General features: G+C 48.7%; 1 protein-coding gene across 2 annotated transcripts in view; it reads left to right on the top strand.

Moving 5' to 3' along the window:
- The first annotated feature begins 5,328 nt into the window (after positions 1-5,328).
- The window catches only part of LOC142317109 (Y+L amino acid transporter 2-like), a 98,209-nt gene continuing 97,537 nt past the window's right edge, over positions 5,329-6,000 (top strand). For both annotated transcript variants that reach the window (XM_075353108.1, XM_075353110.1), the window contains exon 1: positions 5,329-5,456. The gene's annotated coding sequence lies outside the window, so the exon portion shown is untranslated. The remainder of the gene's footprint in view (positions 5,457-6,000) is intronic.

Genomic DNA, 6,000 nt, shown 5'->3' with positions numbered 1-6,000 from the left:
TACTAAATATCTGGAAATTCCTGGAATTCCCAGCGGGGAGAGAAAATAAACTATTTTCAGAGTGGAGGAATAAAGGGATTGAAGGGGTGAAGGACCTGCTGCATGAAACGGAACATAGATGGTTGTCATATCAAGAAATAGTGACAAGGTATGGGTTATCTCCATTCCAAATCATAAAATACAAACAGGTAGAAAAGGGAATAATGGGGTTACTGAAGGGGTGGATGAAACTGAGGAAAGAAGTGATCAATGAGGGATGGAGGGACACGCAGTTTAGGTTAATACATAGAGCAGTATATGGTTTTAATATCTCAAACAGACAGAAGGTGAACAATCTGGATCATTGCCTTAAATGTAAAAGGACAAAAACGGATCTATTTCATGGGATCTGGCAGTGCCCAGAAAGCCAAAAATCCTGGGAAAGGATGCGAGCACTTACAAGGCACACCTGGGGAGTAGAAATGAAAATGGATCCATTGATATGGATTTTCCATTATACGACTGATGGAAGGGAAGAAGGAGAAGATAAACAGGGGTCCACAATACCAAGATTGTTTCACAGCATAGCTATGATCGGTAAAAAGGCCCTACTGCGCAAATAGCTCGAGGGTAGTGTACCTACGGAGGAAGATGTGCTGGGGCAGATTAAAGTGCTGCTCAGAATTGAGCAGCTGGAAGCAGAAAGGAATAAAGATGAGCTGACGAGAAAATTTTTGAACAAATGGAGGAAATTCATAGTACAACAATGTGGGGTCGCAGAAATAAGAAAAATAGTATCTCCCTTCATCAACACGGAATGGTATCTACTGGAAGATATTCAGGGTACATTGGGTATGTTGCGATTGAATCTACAGCAGAGTCATGTTGGCAGGGTGGGATGATTGTCTCAGAGAAAGGTGGCGAATATATGGGGGCAAAAGGTAGAGGAGTTATGTGTTCTCTCGAGTCTGAAATGCGGTGTATATGTTAAATTGTTTGGGGGGGATAAATTGGGATTAAAGAAAGGAGGGGTGCAGTTGAATGTGGGCGTATTGGAAAGATGAACCATTTTATGTAATATTGTTTAACCTGCTGTAATGATTATGAAAACTGGAATAAAGTTTGTGTTTAAAAAAAAAAAAAAAGAACAGTGGCTATATTGCTCATTGATATTTTTTTTAAGATATGTTTTTTGAGTTATTTGGGGTTTTTTCTGCCTCTAAAATGTGAAAATAAATAATTGAGAATTTTCGATTTTCATTTGGTTGTATAATAATTCTTCATAGTAATAGTGGGCCAATTATTTTGCCCACATAGATATACCGCTAAGAAAGATAAAACCTCACTTTTGCTTTTCTCAATGTTCAGGTTTATTAACCTTTTGGATTGACGTTGCTGTATCGGTTCAATAATAAAATTAATCATCAGAAATACAATTTGCTTAGTAATTGTGCGCACAGTGTAGGACGACCCCTCTAAAATTCATGTGATGTTCTGCTTAGTGGTCCAGGGTTGTCTCATACCTCCCAACTTAATGGATCCAGCGGCACTGTGTCGAACTTAAGGAGCTATCTTGCAGTCGGAAGGGATTTGGGGGGGAAATTGCTCCAACTTTAGATGGCCCCTAGTAACATGGCCATGAAGAGAAGATGAAGCCCAGCACAGGCTGCTTCAGCATCATCCATAAATATCTCTGCTCAGTTTTGCAAGACAGTTAACTATTGTGTCTAGTAAGTGGCAGCATCGATACCTGCTGCCTCTTGCTGGTATGATTTGTCCATGCTACCAATGAAATTAGTTTTTCAATGTGTCCACCCTCACAGCAACGCAGTGTTTTCCCCTAATCCCTACCAGCAACCTCTTTCTCCCCCTCTCTCCCTCTAATTCCCACCAGCAGCCTCTGTCACCCACTCTTTTTCTCTAATCCTGACCAAGAACACTTCCCACACAGTATTTCCTTCTAATCCCCACCAAGAGTACTTGCCACCCAGTGGCAATGCTGCGCCGCCACATCTCATCCTTCACTGCTGTTCTGCCTCATCTGTGTCATCAATTCTGTGCTGCTGCAACTGTGTACACCAATATCAGACATTAAGAGGCTGTACCCGTCCTTAAGAGACAATCACTACAGGTCCCTGGCTGTCGTGCATTTAGGCCTTCCATTGGTGCACCACACAGTGTCGCGGGCGGAGGGAGGTCGGGAACGCCGCTCACCTCTGGGGTTCGCTGGCGCTCGGGTCCGGTGCTTCTGCTCCTCGGTGGCTCGAGCACGGGGCCGGACCCGGGGGCTCGAGCAGCGCCTCCTCGCCCACGAGTGAAAAGGGGAGGTTTGGTGGTGGGATGTCGGTTGTGACGCCACCCACAGGTTGTGGTGATGGTGGGCACCACCGCTGCTGGTGACGCGGGATCCCGGGAGCGATGGCGGAGAGCAGCTAAGGTGTTGTTCCCTCCGTGGGTAGGGGTTGTTGGTCCCGGGGCCCTGGTTGGGGAGTAGGGAGGAGGGATAGGTGCAGGTGCCGATGCGGGGAGGCAGCGTGGATGCGGGTGCGACGTTGCGGTACAGCGCGGTGCCGGATGGCACTGGTGTACTCACTCAGGTAGACAAGAACAGAGTCTCTGGTAAACCAAACGGCTGGATGGACGGGGCCCACAGTCAGCTGCGGTGACTTCACTCTCCCCACATGGGTTGATGGTGGCTGTCTTTCCCTGCACCTATGTGTAAGTGTTTGACTCCTATGGCTTCCCAAGGGTAGTCCGCTCCCGGCGTGTACGTGTCGGGAGAGCCCATTTTGCCCGCAGGCACTGGCCCTTGGATCTCTGGCCGTTGGCAGTGGCTCTTATCCGGACGGGTTGGGCTGTTGCCTTCTGACGGGACTTGGTTGGGAATGAACCCCTGAGGTCCAGACCGCAATCAGAGAATTTGACCTTTACGGCGGCTTCCGAGCCTAGTCGGGGTCTGAGTACCCTGCCTTGGTGCTTGGCTTCAATCTGCTCCCCGGTTCGGTACCGGCGGGCCACCTCCTGACCCCGTTCCTACGGTTCCGCTGACTTCCACCAACTCCTGCAGATGGCCACCACCGTCTGCCGACCTTGCTGATGGTGCCTGGGCTCCAACCCAGACACACACAATCTTTCTCCTCTCTCTTTCACTGACCACACTCAACTCCACACAACTGACTACTTCTCCCGCCTCCAGGCCTTTGAACTCCTCAGTGGGTGGGGCCAACCACCTGGTGTGGACATCAGACCCTGGAGGGAGGCAACAAGGGTTTTGTTTGACTTGTGTTCCTGACCAGGGGAGGGGGTGTGTGTATGTGGTGTTATTCTGTGACCCCTGGGGTCCAGGGCGTCACAACAGTTTCTGTATAGGGGTTCGTTGCTGGTTGCGCCTTCGAGGGAGTCTGGTGCACAATTCAGTGGGTCCACCCCCTGATGCTCGTCACCCCTCGGCAACCGTAACATCCAGCTCATGTCCCTGCTAGACCGACCACGCCCCCAGCACTGATTAGCAGCTCACTATCAATATGCAATGTTCACAAAGAGCTTTGGTGTGGGTATGTAGCGCCCTGGAAAACCAGGGGTATACACGTACTTAGGCCCCCACATTACACCAGTCCGCAAAGAGTTACACCAGCCGACCTAAAACCCTAGTCACCCCCCTTAAAGCAGGACGGACACACCAGTGGGTGGGACCAGGCGGTTGGGACACGTCCACCTAGGGGTCTAGACAGCCAAGGGCGGGAAAACAGTCAGTTCAGCTTTAGTGCAGATAAGTTAAGTTCAAGTGGAGTGAAGTGGAGTGAAGTTTAAGTTGACAGGCACCAGGGTTGGAGCCCTGGTACCTTGGCTAGGTGGCAGACGGTAGCCACAGTCCGCAGGAGATGGGAAGACTGCTGCGGGGATCCAGAGTGGACCGGGGCAGGGTAGTGACCCGCCGGTGCAGCCACCGGAGAACCGGCCAGAAACCATACGCACAGAAAGGGGGTACTCGGACCCTGAAGCTGGGACCAAAACCAGCGGCCCGACTAATTCACCGATTGAGGGCAGGATTATAGATCCGGTCCCACCTAAGTCCCAAAAAGTAGACAACCACCCACCGAAAAGGGATAGGGCCACCGCCAAGGCTAGTAGATCCCACGGGTCAGCATCGGACGGGCACGGCTCCCAACCAAATAAACGGGAACCTGCATTGCAGACCAGGCAATCCCATTTACACACAGAAGTGCAGAGGAGAAAGACTGGGCTATCACACCCGAGTGTGGGACCAGATACACCCCTTCCAGGAGGCCGGCCACCACCATTTTGGTTTACCACAAGACTTCTGTACTTCTTCTTCTCGTGAGTAACCTTCCCGGCCAGGCCGGGTGCGCCGGCCCCTGCACTGTGAACCCTCAGCACCAAAACCCACCGGGCCCCGGGGCATCCATCCCTACCCACGGAGGGGTTAACAACCGGCTGCCATACCACCTCCCCGGGCCTCCCGTAATTGCAGCGGTGGTACCATCCTTCACCACATACCATGGGTTGCGTCACGGACAATATCTCTCTCCTGTAAATAACAACCCCCTTTTCACTCGTGGGCGGCGGACCGCTGCTCGATCCCCGGGTCCGGCTCCTGCCTGAGCCACAGCACCAAAGCCACCAGACCCGAGCGTCCCGAGCAGCCCCTCGCAGCCCCTCGCAGAAGGTCTGGCCCCCGCACGCGACAGGTGCGGTTAGCTTTTTGAGCGCTCCTACATCTAAAACTATGATTGTGTCACAACTACCGCACTCAGTAAACCACGTGACACATCGCCGTCATCAGTGTCTCTGTCTCTACATTATGCTGTCAGATAGGGGAGCAAAAACCTGGTGACAGATTCTCTTTAAAATACAATTTATTCAGAATCTTTTCCCACAAGCCTACATATCGATCTTTTCAGATTCATCAGCTTTATAACATGATTCCCATAGATGTGTCCACATCTGTATTAGAGGCTTCTTTTCTCTCAAATTTTGTTAAAAATACTGCATTAATATTGTGTCCAGTAAAGGAATGACAGATTCTCAATAAAAGTAATGAAAGTGCTACATAAAGGTGTCTGAGAATCAATAAATTATGGGATTTAAAACATAATATTTTGCTGTTGTTCTTTACATTACTGTCATCGTGTGTACTCACTTAAGAAATATTAATAGAATTACTTTAAATCACTAAAAACAAAAATTGCACTAAATAATGTAAATATTTTGTGCCAGTAACAGTCAGTCGTGTTGTTGGCATTAACATACAGTACATGCTGATGGCCCAAAATAAACCAGAGGACTTGTGGCATCGTGACAAGAAAGTGATGCCCGTATCATGTACCCTCAGCTGTTTGTTTCAGTACTTGACGCCTGTTATTTCAAAGCCAAATTAAACAAACTTTCATTTCTGCTGCCTCATAGAAGAGAGTCTTGTTTATTCTTCGACAGACTGAAGTACAATGAATGTAAAGGTAAGAGGTATCCAAATTTTCTAGTTATTCATAAAATATGATCCTCCTCTGCACATATGACTCTATAGGGTTGTACGTTGTAGACATATGTTGTGACTGTTCTGGGAAAATTAAGCAGCACTTCAAATACGTAGCATCGCTACTACTACGGGATATGCCGTAAACGTAAAAAAAAATGGAAATTTGGCCAAAAAAAGGGGACGGAGTTACAAAAAAGGGACAGTCCCTCCTCCCCCCAGACAGCTGTGCATTAGATACAGAGCAGCTGGGAATATGGTAGGTAATTTGCATATTTTGGGAGGTTCTCCCTATCGTTGCGGTTTAAGGTTATTGCACACTTTCTATCTTTATTCCTCCAGACTTTTCTTGGCGTGATGTCCGCAGCGTTCTGTGAGCTCTGAGCCAATCAGATGTCCTCCACCACCAGCATCTGCTCCTGCTGTGTCACGGACATACTAACATTATGTCTGTTATAGACACTGGCATACCACCATAGTTTTTGAAACAGAAAACGCTTCAGGAAACCGCCAATAGTGTTTTTCCC

Source organism: Anomaloglossus baeobatrachus, chromosome 6 (genome assembly GCF_048569485.1).
Source record: "Anomaloglossus baeobatrachus isolate aAnoBae1 chromosome 6, aAnoBae1.hap1, whole genome shotgun sequence".
NCBI classification, from domain to species: Eukaryota; Metazoa; Chordata; class Amphibia; order Anura; family Aromobatidae; genus Anomaloglossus; species Anomaloglossus baeobatrachus.
Note: the sequence above shows the minus strand (reverse complement) of the source record. Positions and strands in the feature narration are given on the sequence as shown.